Genomic DNA, 21,275 nt, shown 5'->3' with positions numbered 1-21,275 from the left:
AATCGGAAACAGGCTCCAGGCCATCAGCCCAGAGCCCGACGCGGGGCTCGAACTCACGGACCGCGAGATCGTGACCTGGCTGAAGTCGGACGTTTAACCGACTGCGCCACCCAGGCGCCCCAACATTCCCGCTTTTAAAGCAGGAAGAATACTATGTACCTCTCACAGAGATACGTAAGTTTTCATAAAATATTCACAATACTATACAAATACATTACTAAGAAATATGAGCTACATAAATTATATTAAATATGTTTTTTACTGAAATCTACATTTCCTTAGGTACTTAATTTTAAATTAAGCATGACTTGTACAAATTTAGCGGGCATGCTTAATATCTCCTTCACAAAGAAAAAAAAAAAAACATTGGAAGAAATGCAAAACCAACCCTCAGATTCTGTATTCAGTTTGGGAGCATATTCTATAAAAGAAAATATATTCTACACTCCCAAAGAGAATGCCAAAAGACGAGTAAAGCAGTCATGCTGATCCTACCTTTTATATCAACAACAAGAAGAAGAAGCCTTCGTGCTTTCAACCAGGTTTGAATACAGGAAAGCAGCTGGGGCCTAGAATCCTCTTTCATCACCTCAGGGTGTGACATGATTATTCAGGAAAAATCAAATTGACTTTATAACTTCGGAAAGGTACATCTACAAAGAAAAGAACAGAAATGAAAAACTGTAAATTATAGTTCCCTACTTGAGCAGGCCAAATAATTCACCCTGGTCTTAGGAATATCTCCTATGCCACAGGGATGGAGAATGGTTTCTGTGTGAAAAAGGCTGAAGTTCAGTGAAAAGGGCTTTATAATTCCTTACATTTACTTGTGTTTTTTTCATTAATAGGAATACTAGAAATAAGTTGAAATATTATATAGATGTGTGTATATCCATGTCTAGATTTCTCTGTCTTTATAGATCTATAGAGATTCTATACACAGAGAGAGAATCCTTTATCAGAAGCAAGTATAAAAATTATACTTAATTTTTAAAAATATTTAAATTTTGAAAAGATTATTAAAATAATTTATTTAAATCCTTTTTACCTTAAATCCATAATTCAAATCCCGTATGTGAAAATAATGTGATCTGACCAAATTGTGGTTTTTATAGTGGCTTGCATGGAAAGATGCCTACTGAAATACAAGTGCCCTTATCTCCACATTTTAAGCTTCATGTATTTTCAGTGTGCCAATAATGGTCCATAAATCCTAATAGGAGAAAGTAAGCTCATTCTCTGGAGAGCAGATAAGAAGCTCAATTAAAAAATCCCTTTCTCACAACACTTGTTGATTCAAGTGTGAGGACTTAGATTTCACAGTCATTTGCATCTGTGAATAAGATTACATAAAGAATACTACCCTCTTACATTTGCACTGTCACCTCTTCACATGTTGAGTGACTTGCACGAGAAAATTCTGTGATAGCCTCAAATAATTTAATACTGCCCTCTAGAGGCATTATAATAGCATTGAATTTGCTCCTTCCGGTGTGGTTTTTGAAAATTCATTTCCCTAAATTTAAAAGCACAACTTTTTGAAAACCCATACAAGGTAAATTAACATAGAGATGTTCTAAGAGTTATATCAATTTCAAATTTAATGTACAAGTATCAAATTGTTGGCCAGGTGGCGATGTATACACTGGAATCTCCAGTTGCTATGGCTTTTCTGTGAAACCCTGAAAAACATGGGTAGGAGTGGTCAGTATAAATAGCCCCACCAAAAAACACCTCAATTAAAATTAAGAATTTGAAATCAAGAAATATTTCTTTCCCTCTAAGAAGAAAGTAAAGCAGTAAACTAACAGCATTCTCTTTCAGACATGAGTAATAGGCAATTTGCTAAAATATGAGTCAGTGAAAAAGAAAAATCAGACTGCTTTTAGAACAGCATCTTAGGAAGACTTTTATGGATAGATAAATAGATTAAGCAAAGTATATTTGGATTTTCCATACGAAAACTAGAAACTAAATTGAAAGGGGAGAGGATATTCAGATATATGAGATTTCTGTAAGAGAAAAAAAATCCAAGTAGCATGAATTCTAGATACTAAGAAATCCATAGAAGTTTGAAAACTAAGAAACTTTGAAGAGCTTTGTCATAAAACATCAGGTGGTTGGAGAGCAGAAGGACTGGGCATAGGATTTTTATTTTAAAAGAAAAGTTCTATGTTTTCCACACAGGACTGAAAGAAGAAATTTTGCTTCATCATTTTTAGTCATTTTAGGAAATGGTGTGCAATGCCTGTTGTCTTCCTTATTGGTAGGCAGGAAGCTATTCAGAAGTAAAATTCAGTTCTGTTTCCTCCAATAAAGACCATTTTATGAAGTGTTTATACTGGAAATGTTGTTTGTTATCAATACAAAGTAATACATTTCTGGGGTGTCTGGGTGGCTTAGTCGGTTAAATGACCAACCCTTGATTTTGGCTCAGGTCATGATCCCAGGGTTGTGGATTTGAATCTCCTTTCGGGCTCCACGCTTGGCTTGGAGTCTGCTTAAGATTCTCTCTCTCCTTTTACCTCTCTGTCTTCCTCTCTTACTAAAACAAAACAATACAAACAAAACCAAGTAATACATTACTAAATCTACCACAATGTAGAGCAATTTCAAAGACAGTGCTTGTTGAAAAAATTATTTGACAATTATCTGTAAATTATTTCCACTCATTTTTCCATCTTGTTGCTAGAAATCAAGGATCTATTCCCATACCTATAAGCTTAAAATTTTTCTGTATCAGTAAATGTTGTGCACAGATTGTGTTGAATTACAAAACCAAGTATTCAAAATCAAATTTTGTCAAATTTAAGAAATTTGTGCTAAATACAGGTATACGCTGAGGGCAATTTATCTACATTTGCAAATATATTCTTAGTCATATAGAGATCATAAAATCTATATAATTTATCATTTAAATACACACACAGTTTAAATGACTTTCAAAAGGAGCACCTGTGTGGCTCAGTCAGTTAAGCGTCCAACTCTTGATTTAAACTCAAGTCTTGATCTCATGGTTCGTGGGTTCAAGCCTCCCGTCAGGCTCTGTGCTGACAGCGCAGAACCTACTTGGCATTCTATCTCTCCCTCTTTCTGCCTCTCCCCCATTTGTTCTCTCATTCTCTCTCTCTCTAAAAATAAGTAAATAAACTTAAAAAAATGACTTTCGGGGCGCCTGGGTGGCGCAGTCGGTTAAGCGTCCGACTTCAGCCAGGTCACGATCTCACGGTCCGGGAGTTCGAGCCCCGCGTCAGGCTCTGGGCTGATGGCTCAGAGCCTGGAGCCTGTTTCCGATTCTGTGTCTCTCTCTCTCTCTGCCCCTCCCCCGTTCATGCTCTGTCTCTCTCTGTCCCAAAAAAATATATAAAACGTTGAAAAAAAAAATGACTTTCAAAACAGGAAATAAATGACTTGGTTTTTGAAAGAAATAATTGCTAAATTAATGTAGTGACTTTATAAGAATTTTAGAAAAAACAGATATGTATAAAGAAATACTCTGAAAAAAAAATTTTTTTTAAAAAAAAAAGAAATACTCTGGATTTTAGTTAAACTGTAATTTTAGAGGACAATGTCACAGAAATAAAAAGTATTTATTTTACAAGCTTAATTAAAGTTCATGCATTCATGTTTTATCTCCCTCCTCTCTAGGTTGCCTTAAATAATCATTCAACCAGTGTGGAAAGGTCTAAGAATGCTGCAAGAAATATAAAACTATAATTACTATTGGAATTCGGGCATAAACATAACTATAACATATCATTTATTTAGTAAAGTAAAATAATGAAAATTACAAATAATTAAAAACAACCTGACTAGCAAAAGAAGATTTACAAATTCAATTATCTTTATATAAAAGTAGGTTAATATCTAACATATAGGTTAACATTTTTTTTTAATTTTTATTATTTTATTTATATTTGAGAGAGAGAGATAGACAGAGTATGAGTGGGGGAGGAGCAGAGAGAGAGGGAGACAGAATCTGGAGCAGGCTCCAGGCTCTGAGCTGTCAGCACAGAGCCTGATGCGCAGCCCAAACTCACGAAACGTGAGATCATGACCTGAGCTGAAGTCGGACACTTAACCAACTGAGCCACGTAGGCACCCCTTATTTTCTGTTTTAAGTTTATTTATTTTTAGAGAGAGATGGAGCGGGGGAAAGGGCAGAGAGAGAGGAAGAGAGAGACAGAATCCCAAGTAGGCTCCACACCATCAGCATGGAGCCTGACTGGAGAGTCAGACTCACAAACCGTGACATCATAACCTGAGCTGAACACAAGAGCTGTGTGTGTGTCTCTCTCTTTCTCTCTCAAAAATAAATAAAATAAACATTAACAAAATGGACTGGGTTTGGTGAACAGGCATTACTATGTTGCTGCATACAATTTTGAAGGTGTATATGACACAGGGAAGGGAGCAGAACACAGGAGAAAAATCTGTGCGGGGCACCTGGGTGGCGCAGTCAGCGAAGCACCCAACTCTTACTCTCGGCACAGGTCATGACCTCACAGGTTGTGAATTTGAGCCCCACATCTGGCTCTGCGCTGATGGTGTGAAGCCTGTTCGGAATTCTGTCTCTCCTTCTTTCTGCCTCCCCCCAGCTTGTGCGCTCGCTCGCTAGCTCTCTCTCGCCCTCTCTCTCAAAATAAAAAAAATTAACAAAAAGTTTTTTTAAATCTCTGTATTTATCCCTCAAACACTCAAATGATTCCTTAGAGAAATAATGAATAAAATACTTTCATCAAGCTATACTATACTCTTCCAAAATAATTCTTAAAACTGAACAGTGAGATTTGTAAGACTTGGGTGGGTAAAACGACCTAAAGCAATCATTTTATCTGAATGACACAGTTTTTACTGATTTTACCAGTGAGCCAAGATAAAATACCATATTTGAAAATCAAAATGTATGTCCACTTACAGGAACAGAAGAAAATAAAAACAGAGATTATTAAAAACTGTGTTGGATGGTGGGGTGATTGTTGTTAGTGTATTTTACTAAATTTGTCATTGATCCAGTTATTTAAAAAAAAACCCACAATATGAGATGACACTTCAAAATTAGGTAGTATTTTAAAAAGCATTAAAGTGCTAATTCTGAAATGATACTTCAAATAATATCTTTTCCCATTATAAGTGGCACACAAACAGTATTTTTAATCAAAAAATACAATTAGAAGCATTTTTACACATCAAGTGTTTTATCTCATACAGTTTTTAAAACCAAAATGTATGCATTCGTAAGATCTTACTTTTTAAAATTAATTTTTTTTTACTTAAGATCTTACTTTAGATTTATCATTCTATGTTTTTTTTTAATTTTTTAATGTTTATTTACTTTTGAGAGAGACAGAGAGAGGCAGAGTGCAAGCAGGGAGGGACAGACAGAGAATGAGAGAGACAGGCAGACAGACAAACAGAACCCATAGCAGGCTCCAGGCTCTGAGCTGTCAGCACAAAGCCTGATGTGGGGCTTGAACTTGTGAACCACGGTGTAATGACCTGAAATGAAGCCGGATGCTTAACTGACTGAGCCACCCAGGTGTCTCTATCATTTCTATGTCCTAAATATTAACAAGTAAAAGAGCACCCATTCAATCAAATAAATAATTTACATAATATTTTAAAAGCGCAACTGATTGGTATTTTTCTATGTTGTTTTATTTTGAAAAGATTTGGACACTCTCCCTTATACTGACAATAAGGGAATTCTGTCCTATTCTTCAGGTGGTGTCCTTTAGTCTAATATCCTCTATATTTTTCCTTCTCTTATGATCAAGTACAAGCTTTTGTCTAAGATTTGTTCCCCTGTCTTTTGCCTTTGTTTCCTCCTTTCCCCTTTCTCAGCTGCTGCTAGATGTAAGTTCTTATCTTGCATCTACAGCTCTGGGAGCCAGTGTATTATTATGACTCCTCTAAGGAGCAGTAGACATCCAGGTTCAAATTCTAGATCTGCTGCTTGCCCAAAGGAGAAGAGGCAGATTTCTTGACTCTCTCAGTGTCAGAGTTATTTTGCAGACCAATATATGTATGATAAATAAAATTTTCTCTCCTAATTTCATTACAAATATGGTTGTATGACATCTAAAAATATGTTTGTTTTTATGGAAAATACTGTAGTAAGTGCTGTTTGGCTCTAGCATATAGCTTTTGAAAATTTTTCTTCCTGAGGTCACCAATTTCCTCTTAATTTTAAAATTATATCATTCGATAGCATGTGACTCATCCTTACTTAAAATTCTGTCTTCTCTTGACTTCTGTGATACCATCCTGTTTTAGTTTTTATTTTCAACTCTAACAGATTCTTGTCAGTCTTCTTGTCCTCTTATCCCAGGCTTCTATTCTTACTTTATGTCTCTAAGTCTCAGTGTTATTGTGGTTGTCTTTCTGAATGTGTGTTGTTTTTTGTTTTTTTTTTTCAACTACAGAAGCCCCCTTCCATAGAGTGATATATCTATCCCAGATTTCCTGCTTGACTTTCAGCCGCATAAAAGTATCTACAGATCCTCTCTATTTGTAGGTACCCTCAGATACCTCATATTAAATATGTCAGAACTAAATTGTTTATATCCTCCTGAATCATCTCTCCTGGGTTTCCTATGTCTTAATGGTTCCACCAACCATACAGTGTGAGAATAATCCTAGACTCTTCCTTTTTACCTTCCCTCTGCATTAGTTAGGGTTCCCAAGTGAAACAAAACCAATAAGATATATAATAGAGAGATTTATTTTAAGGAATTGGCTTACATGACTGTAGAGTCTTGGCAAGTCCAAAATCTGCAGGGTAGGCTGGCAGACTGGAGATCCAGGGAAGAGTTGCAGTTCACGTCCAAGTTGGCTGGCAGAGTTCCCTCTTCTTCTGGGGAGATCAGTCTTTTTTCTATGAAGGCCAACTGAGTGAATGAGGCTCACCCACATTATGGAGAATAATCTGCTTCACTCAAAGTCTATTGATTTAAATTTAATCTTACCTAAACAATGCCTTCTCAGAAACATCTAGAATAATGCTTAACCAAATTTCTGAGTACTGTACCTAGCCAAGCTAACACATAAAATTACCTATCACACTTCTCATTAAAAATTGATTACCATTTCCTACCTATTCATATCTATCAATTTTGTCCACTGTCTTCATACCCCCCCCCCACTGCTTAAAGACCAGGCTATTATCCCCTGCCTTCATTATTGCAATATTCTCTTAAGTATCTAACTTCAACATTTCCCTCCTGTATCATTCTCCACACTAAGTGGAATGACTATTTTGATTACATTAATGTCATGTTTAAAACTTTTAAATAAAACTTTTAAATAAAACTCCCCTTTGCTTTCTGGAGAGTCCAACATCCCTGGCATGATATATAAGTTCCTCATGACCTGATTTGTAAATTGTTTTCATCCTTTCCTTTCACCATTCTTCCACATACCCCAAGCTCCAAATATATTAATTTATTTGTAGTTCATTGTACTGACTGATTTATGCATCCATACATTTGCAAATGCTATTCTATTTAGACTATGTCCCTAGTCTTTCTTTGATTCTTTCTTTTCTTTATTTATGATTCTTTCTTTTCTTTCTTGGCTTTATTTATGCCTTAAGACTCAGCTCAGCCACCACCTTCTGCAAGAAGCCTTCTGTGGTGTCACAGGAATTAGGTAGCTGTCCATTGAATTACAGGAGCAGCTTATATTCTATTATTAGCTGAGTTAATACATGGAAAATGCTTAGAACAGACTCTGGAATACAGCAAGTACTTCTTGCTATTACCTGCTATTATTATTAATAATAGTATTTACAGCACTTACATCAAATTGTAATTACTGTGTGATTTGTCCATTGCTCTAAAATTTACCTTAAAGGTTGATATATTTTTCATACGCTTGTAAGTTCCCAGCTTCTAGCACAGGGCATGACACATAGTAGGTAATAAATATGTGTCACTGAATGAAAGAAGTCTTGATTACTTCAGTATTACAGACATGATGTTTCTAAAAAAAAAAAATTCCTTTGTACAAAAAAAATTCAGATCCAATGCCAAATGCCAGATGTCTGAGACTTCAAAAAGAATAGGTGAATTTTTCAATGTAATTTTACTAAAAGCCTTCATAAAATTAAAACAGAATTCATCACATATTATGGACATTTTGACATTATCTTTTGCCAGTCATATATCTATAGAATATGTGAAGTATTACTAAGAATACTTGAGGAAATGGCTATGGAATAAAATGTCACTAAAATTATCCCAGTCTTTTTTCTCAACTTTCTAGGTAATTTGCAGATCACTTTATTCAAAACCTTACAATGCACATTGTTATTTTCTTTCCATATAATTGCACCGCATTTTAACTTTATAGAAATTTTCTTGTCTTTTATAATTTATCAATCTTTTCTTTTCCATTTCTGTCTCCTTAAAAAAAAGTCTTATAACGAGTTCAAGTCAACTTTGACCCATGTTAATGGCTTAAGAAGACAGTGAGTGATAGGTGGAATGTAGCTACCAACTTCTAGTTTTTTTATATTAAAATAAATGGGAATATCATTTAAATATGGAAGTACATTTATAATCTGATGATTATAAAATTCAACTTTCTTTACAAGTTATTTTAAAACAGGTTATTAAAAGTTATATAGAGGAAAAATGCATTTATGTCCTTTTTAAAATTCCTAATCTGGCTTATATATTTTGCTTGTCTATTTTCGTATTTTGAGAGCTCTTTATATGTTCTTAATATATGTTCTGATATGTTTTCATATATATGATTTGCAAATATTTTCTCAAATATTTTCTCTCAACAATTCACAGGTACTACTACTGCCACAAAGGAAAGGCATTTATTTTTAATAATGATGAAGGATCAATCCAACAGAAATATATAACTGTCTTAAACTTTTTGCAGTTAATGAATAGTCTGAAAATATATAAAGAAAGAACTGACCTTAGAACAAGGAAAAACAGACTAATCCAAAATCTTATTGAAAATTTTAAAATTTCAGTCTTTACAACTATTAAAACAAAAAGATACAGAATCAATAGAAATATATCAGAATAGAACAGAAGGAATAGCAAACGTGGGCTTATTTAAATCTACAAATCTGTTTCTAATAAAGAATGTACTTTAATTTCAAAGGCACATAGAATATATACAAAAATTTAATATATGCTGGATCATAAAACTAGTTTCAAGAAATATCAAAGTATTTAAATCATGCATACATACATACTTATTTAGAAAATAATGATCATGTTAGGAATCATTTTTTAAACAAAGCTTTAAAAAGTAACATGTGTTTAGATATCAAGGAACACAATTCCAAATAATACACAAAACTAACAAGAAACCACAGAGGTTACAAAATATTTTGAACTAGGAGAGTTAAGATGGTAGAGGAGTAGGGGGACTCTAGGCTTGCCTTATTCCTCAAACATAGCTAAATGTATATGAAATCATTCTGAACACTCAAAAAAGTGATCTGAGGACTGAGAGAGAAAAACTGCACAACTAGAGGTATAAATAATGGCCACATCATGAAAGGTAGGAGCTGCAGAGAGTTGATCTAGGGGAGAAAAGAACTGTGGCTGAAATGGGGATAGAACCCTGATCACAGAGATAGGAGTGAGAGAGAAACAGGGAGAGAGTAAAAGTGCAGGCAGGGTATTACACAGAAAAAAACTCTTCCCCAAAACCATTGACTGGGAAAAGGAGAAGGTCTGAGTACCACAAGTTATTATAAGAAGCAGAGCTCAAAGTCCGAAATTTTATAAGTATGCACCATCAGCGGGGTCAGTGACTAGAGGGCTTAGTGCATACTTCTGCTTGGAGTGCATTTGAGAGCAGTGGCATTGCTTCTACAGGGGCAAAAAGAACCAGGAGCACCAATCTACTGCCCTGTTCCCTAGCATAGAAACAAAGATACCATCTGAGGGCAGAAAACTTTGGTGTTGGCTTTGTGCTTCACTTTACCATAAACTCCAAACCATTCTGCAGTTGTGCGACTGCTTTTCTGGGGGGGGGGGTGGGCAAACTGGCACAAGGCAAAAGTGTGTTGAGACCCCCACCAGAGGATCAGCACAGGTCCACAGTGCATGGGTCCCTAAAATTTGGAATGTGGAGTTTTGAAACCCAGCCACCCACATGACATAAAACACAGGAGTACTATGCCATCTGGCAGGCAGACAGCTCAGATGCAGGCAGGGTGAAGGCAGGGTGAAGGCAGGGTGAAGGCAGAAGCCAGGGACAAGAAGAGGTGATTGTTTGCTTTTCTCTGAGGGCTTCCTGAAGAGTGGCTGGTACAAATTCCCCTCTTTGAGAATGAGAGAGCCAGGCAACACCCATTATAACTGACTGACTTCAGTGAGCAAAACAGTGCCACCCAATGGAGGCTGGAGCCTGTTTACAACAAGTCTCATCCGCCTGCACGCTGCAGGTTCATCTCCAGAAAAGCAAGTCCACTCGGGAATCAGCAGCAGGTGCCACTACCAGAATACCAACATGTTTTATGCACCAAGTCTACTTATCATAGACTTCTGCAAAGGTTCAGCTCTAGGGGAAATAGGATCTAGCTTCCTTTTTTTTCTCCTTTGGACCTCTTCTTAATATAGTCATTACTCTCAGAAGCAGGAATACAACAGACTTTCTTAACAATCACGCACAAAAACACACACACAGAACAAAACAAAACAGTGGCACAGACAAAATGAAAAGGTGGAGGAATTCAGTCCAAAAGAAAGAACATTAAGAAGTCACAGCCAGGGATTTAATCAATACAGATATGATAAGATGTCTAAACCATAATTAAAAAAAATAATCATAAGGATAATAGCTGAGCTTCAGAAAAGCATAGAAGACACTAGAGAATGCCTTATTTCAGAGATAAGAAACTAAAAACTAATCAGGCTAAAATAAAAAATGCTATAACTGAGATGCAGAATTAAATGGATGCAATGACAACAAGGATGGACAAAGCAAAGGAGAAAATAAGTGACATAGAAGATAAAATTATGGAAAATATTGAAGCTGAAAAAAAAAGAGGGAAAGAAAGGTACTGGATCACAAATGTAGATTAAGGGAACTCAGTGACTCCTTAAAGCATAATAACATTCCTATTATATGAGTTCTAGAAGAAGAGAGTAAAGGAGAGGTTTATTTGAGCAAATCCTAGCTGAAAACTTCCCTAATCTACAGAAGGAAACAGACATTGGAATCCAAAAAGCACAGAGAACTCACATTAAATTTAACAAAAGCCAACTATCATCAAAAGTTATCATAGTCAAATTCACAAAATACACAGACAAGGAAAGAACCTGAAAACAGCAAGAGAAAAAAATCCTGAACCTACAAGGGAAGTCAAATCCGATTCATAGCAGACCTGTCCAGAGGCCAGAAGAGAGTGGGATGATGTACTCAATGTGCTGAATGGGAAAAATATGCAGCCAAGAACGCTTTATGCAACAAGGCTGTCATTCAGAATAAAAGGAGAGATAAACAGACCCCCCCCCAAAAAAAAAGAACTAAGAGAGTTCATGACCACTAAACCAGCCCTTCAGGAAATATTAAAGGGGACTCTGTATGGGGGGTCGGGGGGAGAGAGACCAAAAGTAACAAAGACTACAAAGGACTAGAGAACACCCCCAGAAACAGCAACTTTACAGGTAAGACAATAGCACTAAATTCCTATCTTTCAATACTCATTCTGAATGTAAATGGACTAAATGTTCAAATCAAAGACATAAGGTATCAGAATGGATTATAAAAACTGAAACCCAACAATATGCTACCTAGAAGAGACTCATTTTAGACCTACAGATATCTGCAGATTGAAACTGAGGGGATGGAGAACCATCTATCATGCTAATGGATGTCAAGAGAAAGTCAGAGTAGCCATACTTATATCAGACAAAGGTTTTAAACCAAAAAATGTATAGCAAGAGAAGAAGAAGAGCATTATATCATAATTAAGGGGACTATTCAACAAGAAGATCTGAAAATTATAAATATTTATGCCTCCAACTTGAGAGAACCCAAAGATATAAATAAATTAATAACAAACATAAAGAAACTCATTAGAGATGCCTGGGTTGTTCAGTCAGTTAAGCCTCCAAATCTTGATTTCAGCTCAGGTAATGACCGCATGGTTCATGAGACTGAGCCCTTCGTCGGATTCCTTGCTGACAGCAGAGACTACTTGGGATTCTCTCTCCCTCTTACTCTCTCTCTCTCATCCTCTCTCAAAATAAATAAAATAAACTTAAAAAAATAAGCTTACTGTTAATAATACCATAATAGTAGGGGACTTTAACACCACACTTACAACAATGGACAGATTGTCTAAGCAGAAAAATCAACAAGGAAACAATGGCTTTGAATGGCACACTGGACTAAATGGACTTAACAGATATATTCAGATCATTTCATCCTAAAGCAGTAAAATACACATTCTTTTCAAATGCACATGGAACATTCCCCAGAATAGATCACATACTGGTCACAAACCAGCCCTCAACAAGTACAAAAGATAGTGGTCATCCCATGCATATTTTCAGTTCACAATACTATGAAACTTGAAGTCAACCAAAAAAAAAAAAAAAAGGAAAGAACACAAACACATGGAGATTAAAGAACATCCTACCAAAGAATAAATGGATTAACAAGTAAATTAAAGAAGAAATTTAAAAATACATGAAAGCATATGAAAATGAAAACATGACAGTCCAAAACCTTTGGAATGCAGCAAAGGCTGTCTTAAGAGGGAAGTATATTGCAAACCAGGCTTAGCTCAAGAAGGAAGAAAAGTCTCAAATACACAACTCAATTTTCCACTTTAAGGAGCTGGAAAAGGAACAGCTGAAGAAATGGACAAATTCTTAGAACCATACAAACACCCAAAACTGAAAGAAGAAGAAATAGAAAATGTAAAAAGACCCATAACCAGCAAATAAATGGAATCAATAATAAAATATTTACCAAAAAACAAAAGTCCGGGGTCAGATGGCTCCCCATGGGAATTCTACCAAGTATTTAAAGAGTTAATACCTATTCTCAAACTGTTCCAAAAAATAGAAATAGAAGGAAAACTTCCAAACTCATTCCATAAAGCCAATAGTACCTTGATTCCAAAAACAAAGACTACACTAAAAAGAATTACAGGCCAATATCCTGGATGAAAAAATTCTGATGCAAAAATTCTCAACAAAATGCTAGCAAGTCGAATCCAACAGTACATTAAGAATTATTCACCATAATCAAGTGGGATTTATTCCTGGGCTGCACGACTGGTTCAATATTCACAAAACTATCAATGTGATATACCACTTTAATAAAAGACTGAGAAACTTAACAGGAACCCATGGGGGAGGGGAAGGAAAAAAAAAAAGAGGTTAGAGTGGGAGAGAGCCAAAGCATAAGAGACTGTTAAAAACTGAGAACAAACTGAGGGTTGATGGGGGGTGGGAGGGAGGGGAGGGTGGGTGATGGGTATTGAGGAGGGCACCTTTTGGGATGAGCACTGGGTGTTGTATGGAAACCAATTTGTCAATAAATTTCATATATATATATATATATAAAAAAAGAAAGGACAAGAACCATATGATCTTCTCAATAGATGCAGAAAAACTCTTTGACAAAATACAGCATCCATTCCTGATAAAAACCCTCAACAAAGTAGGGATAGATGGAACATACCTCAATATCATAAAAGCCATATACCAAAGACCCACAGCTAATATCATTCTCAGTGGGGGAAAACTGAGAACTTTTCTTCCACAGTCAGGAACATGACAAGGATCTCCATTGTCACCGTTACTATTTAACATCGTACTGGAAGTCTTAGCTTCAGTGATCAGAAAACAGAAAGAAATAAAAACCATCCAAATCATCAAGGAACAAGTCAACTTTGACTATTTGCAGATGACATGATACTCTATGTATAAAACCCAAAAGCATTCACCAAAAATTGCCAGAACTAATACATGAACTCAGCAAAGTCGCAGTATATAAATCAACGTACAGAAATCTGCTGCATTTCTATACAGCAGGAAAGAAGCAGCAGAAAAAGAAATCAAGGAATTCATCCCATTTACAATTGCACCAAAAAACTATAAGATACCTAGGAATAAGCCTAACCAAAGAGGTACAATGTCTGTTCTCTCAAAACTACAGAACACTGATGAAAGAAATTGAAGAGAACAGACACACACACACACAAAAGGAGAAAAATTCCATGCTCATGCATGGAAGAACAAATATTGTTAAAATGTCTATACTACCCAAAGCAATCTACACATTTAATGCAATCCCTTTCAAAATGCCACCAGCAGTTGTCTCAGTGCTATAAGAAACAAGCCTAGAATCTGTATGGAACCAAAAAGACCCCAAATAGCCAAAGCAATCTTGGGGGAAATAAAGCAAAGCTAGAGGCATCACAATTCCAGATTTCCAGTTATATTACAAACCTCTAATCCTCAGAACAGTATAGTGCTGGCACAAAAACAGACACATAAATCCAAGTTACAGAATAGAAAACCCAGAAATGGGCCCACAATTATAAGGTCAACTAATCCTTGAAAAAGCGGGAGAAAGAATATCCAAGGGAAAAAAGACGGTCTTTTCAACAAATGGTATTGGGAGAACTGGATGGCAGCATGCAGAAGAATGAAAATGACCATTTTCTTCCATAATACACAAAATTAAATTCAAAATGGATAAAAGACCTAAATGAGAAGCAGGAAACAATTAAAATCATAGAGGAGAACACAGCCGTAACAACTTCTTATTAGATTAAAAACAAACTTTTGGGACTTCATCAAGATAAAAAGCTTCTGCACTGCAAAGGAAACAATCAACAAAACTAAAAGGCAACCTGTGAAATGGGAGAAAATATTTGCAAATGACATAGCTGATAAAGGTTTAGTATCCACAATCTATAAGAACTTACTAAACTCAATACCGAAAAAATAAATAATATAGTTAAGAAATGGGCACAAGATATGACTAGACATTTTTCCAAGAAGGCATCTCCAGATGGCTAACAGACACATGAAAGGATTCTCAACATCACTCATCATCGCGGAAATGCAGATAAAACTACAATACCACTTCACGATTGTCAGAATGGCTAAAATTAACAGCAGGAAACAACAGATGTTGGTGAAGATACAGAGAAAAGGGAACTCTCTTACATTTGTGGTAGGAATACAAATTGATGCAGCCTCTCTGGAAAACAGTATGGAGGTTCCTCAAAAACTTAAAAATAGAACTACCCTAAGATCCAGTGATTGCAGTACTAGGTATTTACCCAAAGGATACAAAAATATATTTGAAGGGGTACATACATCCCAATGTTTATAGCATCATTTTCAACAACAGCCAAACTATGGAGAGAGACCAAATGTCCATTGACTGATGAATGGATAAAGAAGAGGTGGCATATTTTATGCTGGGGTGCCTGGGTGACTCAGTAGGTTAGGCGTCCAACTCTTGATTTTGGCTCAGGTCATAATCTCATAGTTCGTGAGATCAAGCCCAGTGTTGGGCTCTGTGCTGACAGTGCAGAGCCTGCTTGGGATTCTCTCTCTCACCCTCTCTCTCTCTACCTCTCTAACTCTCTGCCAACTCTCTCTCTGAGACCACTCATGCTCTCTCTATCTCTTAAAATAATAAACTGAAAAAAAAGAAAAGGTGGTCTATATAAACAATGAAGTATTACTCAGCAATTAAAAAGAATGAAATCTTGCCATTTGCAACAATGTGGATGGAGCTAGAGTGTATTATGCTGAGAAAAATAAGTTAGAGAAAGACAAATACCATATGATTTCACTCATATGTGGAATTTAGGAAACAAAACAGATGAATATATGGGAAGGAAAAGAAGAGAGAGAGAAAGGGAAATAAAAATTAAGAGACCCTGTTTTTTAAAAATTTTTTTTTAACGTTTATTTATTTTTGAGACAGAGAGAGAGAGCACAAATGGGAGAGGGTCAGAGAGAGGGAGACACAGAATCTGAAACAGGCTCCAGGCTCTGAGCTGTCAGCACAGAGCCCAACGTGGGACTCGAATTCACGGACCGTGAGATCATGACCTGAGCTGAAGTTGGACGCTTAACCGACTGAGCCACCCAGGTGCCCCAAGAGACTCTTAGTGATAGAGAATAAACTGAGGGTTGACCCAGAGGGAGGTGGGTAGGGATGGGCTAAATGGGCCATCGGTATTAAGGAGTGCACTTGTTATGATGAGTACTGGATGTTATATGTAAGTGATAAATCACTAAATTCTATGCCTGAAACCAATATTACACTATATGTTAACCAACTAGAATATAATAAAAATTTGGAAAAACAAAATAACAACAAAAAAACAAAAGTATGTGTGGAAGCATAAAAAATATATTTTAAACTGAATTAATAATATTGCATATCAAACTTTGGTATGAACTATAGATAAGCTTAGAGAAATATTTGTAACCTTAAATGAATATGTTATCGAAAATAATCTATCACAATATCAATTTCAAGAAGTTAGCAAACAAGAGCAAATTAGGCCCACAGAATGTACAAGAAAAGAAATAGCAAAAGTAAGATCATAGGTAAATGACAAAGGAAATATGTCAACATGAGAATAAAACTTAAATAGCAAAACTTTGTTTATTTGGCAAGATTAATAACACCCAGAAATATTGATCAAGGGCAAAAAAGAGAGAAATCACAATCAATATCAAGAATGAAACATTACAACACCCAGTGCTCATCCCAAAAGGTGCCCTCCTCAATACCCATCACCCACCCTCCCCTCCCTCCCACCCCCCATCAACCCTCAGTTTGTTCTCAGTTTTTAACAGTCTCTTATGCTTTGGCTCTCTCCCACTCTAACCTCTTTTTTTTTTTTTTTCCTTCCCCTCCCCCATGGGTTTCTGTTAAGCTTCTCAGGATCCACATAAGAGTGAAAACATATGGTATCTGTCTTTCTCTGTATGGCTTATTTCACTTAGCATCACACTCTCCATTAAACATAGAAACATTAAGAAGATACAAATAAGGTATTATGACCAATCATATGCCAATAAATTTGAAAACTTACCACAAATGACTGAAAAATAATTAATGTGAATAGTAATATAGATATTAATAAACTGAATTCATAAAGAAAAGCCAACTTACAAAGAAAACCTTAGGACCAGATTGCTTCACTGGTAGTTTTCAAATATGTAGAACGAAACATGCCTATTGAAACAAACTCTGCCAAAGAATAGAAAAGTAAGAAATACCTTCAAAGCCATTCTATGAGAGCAGCATGACTCTGAAACCAAACCTGGAAAAAAATTAGAGAGAAAATTACAGGTCAATTTCTTTTGTGAAAATAATCCCAAAATATTAAACATAATAATAGAAAAAAAGCTAGTAAAAATTTAAAAGTTAATACATCTGGACAATGCTTTATTTCAAGAGTGCGAGATTAGTTTTATACTAAAAAATAAATAAATGAGCTAAAGAATAAATGAGAAAATTTATAAAATCATCTTCATTGCACAAAATTTGTTATAATTCTTCACCTGATCAAGATAAAAACAGCAAACTGAAAATGTGAGAATTCCTTAATCTAGAAAATATTTGTAGCACATACACACACAGGTGAAATATGCATACTCAGAATATATATACACTCCTAAAAATTATAGGGAATGTAATAACAGAATATGGACAAAAAAGTTCTTGAATAGACACATAAAGAGTGTGTCCTACTGTCCAATAAACATGAAAAGGGGCTCAACCTCATTAGCCACCAGAGAATGCAAATTAAAGTCACATTAAGACTGCCATATATAGGGGCGCCTGGGTGGCTCAGTCGGTTGAGCATCCGACTTTGGCTCAGGTCATGATCTCATGGTTCATGAGTTCGAGCCCCGCATCGGGCTCTGTGCTGATAGCTCAGAGCCTGGAGCCTGCTTTGGATTCTGTGTCTCCCTCTCTCTCTGCTCCTCCCCTGCTCACACGCTGTCTCTCTCTCAAAACTAATAAAGATTTTAAAAAAAATTTTTAAAAAGACGGCCATATATACCTACCAAAAGACCTAAAGTTAAAACACAGTGAAAGTGCAATACTGGTGAGGATGTGAAAAAGTAAAACTGTCATACATTGTTTGTGGGAAAACAAATTATTTGCTAAAGTATCTGCTACACTTAAATACATACACACACATAATACATATATTCCTATAACCAACTAATTCTATGCCAAGTTATATACACAAAAAAGTGCATACACGTGTGCACCAAAATATGCATATAAAATGTAAAAAAATAATGCAAATAATCTAAACAGTTTACTCATCATTACCCATCAATTTAATAGGTAATTAATTGTGTAATATTCACATTATGGAGGCATTACAAAGCTAAACAAACAAAGAGATAAATCTCACAAAGACAATGTTGAGTGAAGTAAGCCAAACAAAAAAGAAATGAAAGAAAGCCTCCATAAACTTAAAATTACTGAATTCATACAAACTATGTTCTCTAACCAAAATGGAATAAAATTAGAAATCAGTAACAGAATGAAGCTTGGAAATTTCACAAATTTGTGGAAATTAAGGAATATACTCATAAATAATCATTTAAAAATTATTATTCTTTGTCAAAAGTATTCCAAGAAAAATTGCACAATACTTTGAGAAAAATGGAAATAAAAACGCAATATAAATACATTTATTCAGTGCAGTAAAAATAGTATTCATAAGGATACTGTGAATATTTACATTAAAAATATTTATACCTGTAAATATTTATATTAAAAAAGATGAAAGATCTCAAATCAATAACCTAAAATTTCACCTTACAAAACTAGAAAACAAAAGGTCAAAGTAAACTCAGAGCAAGCATAAAAAAGGAGATAATGAGGGTTTGAGAAAAAATTGAAATAGAGAATAACTAAATAATTGAAAAATAATAGCAAAAACAAAGGATGAGTCTTTGAAAAGATCAAGAAAATTAATAAAACGTTAGTTAGGCTGACCAAGAAAAAAAGATATGATTCAAATTACTAAAATCAGTTGTAAAATAGGAGGCACCACTACTTCTTTAATGAAATAAAAATAGTTATAAGGAGGGGCACCTGAGTGGTTTAATTGGTTAAGGGCCCATCTTTGGCCCAGGTCATGATCTCACGGTTCATGAGTTTGAGTCCAAGTCGGGCTCTGTGCTGACAGCTCAGAGCCTGGAGTCTACTTTAGATTCTGTGTCTCCCCCTCTCTCTCTGTTCCTTCCCTACTCATGCTCTGTCTCTCTCTCAGAAATAAATACACATTAAAATTTTTTTAAATAGTTATAAGGGAATATTAACAACTTTTTGTGAAAATTAGACTATCTGAATGAAATTGGCAAATTTCTAGAAAGACACCAACAACCAAAGTGACTATTAAAAACATAAGAAATGTGTATGGTCTTACACACACAAAAGACATTGAGTTGCTACTTAAAAAAACAAACAAACAAAAATCAACTAACCACAATGAAAAGTCCAGTCCCAAGCTTTATAAATGAATTTTACCAAATACTTTAAGAGGAATTAATTCCAATCCTTCACAGAATCTTCCAAAAATAGAATAGGGAAGAACATGGACATTAATACTAGCCTGATACTGAAACCAGAATATACATCATAAGAAAGAATAATTATAGACCAACATCCATTATGAATGTGTATGTAGAAATCCCCAACAAAACACTAGCACACAGAATCCAGCTTATATACAAAGGATTATATACACTATGACCAAGTGGAATTTATCCAAAATTACAAGTTTGTTTTAATGCCTGATATCAATCACTATCATACACCTCATTAGTAGGATAAAGGGCAAAACCACAGCATAATACAAATAAGAGGCAGGAGAGATATGTGATGCAATCCAATGTGCTGTAATAATAAAAAGGATTCAACAAACTAGAAGTACAAGAGAATGTCCTCAACCTAACAATGAGTATCCATGAGAAACCCACAGCTTACACCATACTTATGAAAGAATGAATAACTCCCTCTTAACGTCAGGAACAAAGCAAAGCTGCCATCTCTTACTATTTCTATTTAATTCTGTACTAAAGGTTCTCTTACTAGGATAATTAGACAAGGAAAGCAAATTCACCCAGTTGGAAAGAAAGAAGAAGTAAAACCATCTGTATTCTTGCATGACAAAATCTTGTTTCTAGAAAATCCTGATGAATTCACACAATATGTTATTAGAAGTAATGAATGAGTTCAACAAAGTTGCAGGATGCAAAATCAACACACAAACACCAATTGTATTTACATACATTAACAATGAACAATTGAAAAATAAAATTAAGAGAATAATTATGGGCGCCTGGGTGGCACAGTCAGTTAAGCGTGACACTCTTGATTTTAGCTAAGCTCATGAACTCGCAGTCATGGGATCAAGCCCTGCATCAGGCTTCATGCTGAATGTGGAGCCTGGTTGGGATTCTTTCTATATATCCTCTCCTCCTCTCCCTCATTCACGCTCTCTCTCAAAAATAAATAAACATTTTTAAAAAATACTTATAAAAATAATAGCAAGTTACAATGGAATGAAAAAATAATAAAATACATAATGGCAAACATAATAAAAGTAGTGTACTTTCTACTGAAAATTACAAAATATTGAAAACATTTAAAGGAGACAAGTAAATGGAAATCATATATTCACAGAATGACAGATTTAAATTGTTAAGACGGTGATACTTCTTAAATTGATCGACAGATTCAAAGCAATTCTTATCAAAACCTCAGATGCTATTTTTGCCTAAGTGATGAACTCACCCTAAAGTTCATATGGAAATTCAAGGGATACAGAATAGCCAAAATAATCGTGAAAAAGAGAAACAGTTTAAGGACCCAAGAATTATGATTTCAAAAGCTAGTACAATGTTAAGATATTCAAGACAGTATGGTATTGGCTTAAAGATAAACATATATATCAATGGAATACAACTGAGAGTCCAGAAATAAAACCTTAGGTTTATGGCCAATTAATTTTCAACAATGGTGCCAAGTCAATTAAATGGGGGAAAGAATAGTGTTTTAATAAAAACTGCAAAGACAAATGATACTATATGCAAAAATAAAGTCCGATTCCTACTTCCAACCACACACCAAAATTAATCCAATGGTTTATAGACCTAAATACAGGGACAAGGCAAAATTATTAAATTCCTAGAAGGAAGTAGAAGAGTAAATCTTTGTGATCTTGGGTTTGCAGTGATTTCTTAGATAGGACAACACACACACACACA

The sequence above is a fragment of the Lynx rufus genome, unplaced genomic scaffold, assembly GCF_022079265.1.
Source record: "Lynx rufus isolate CCGP_SWC_20201006 ecotype Redwood Valley unplaced genomic scaffold, mLynRuf1.p SCAF_1, whole genome shotgun sequence".
Lineage (NCBI taxonomy): Eukaryota > Metazoa > Chordata > Mammalia > Carnivora > Felidae > Lynx > Lynx rufus.
This window is presented reverse-complemented; position numbering follows the sequence as displayed.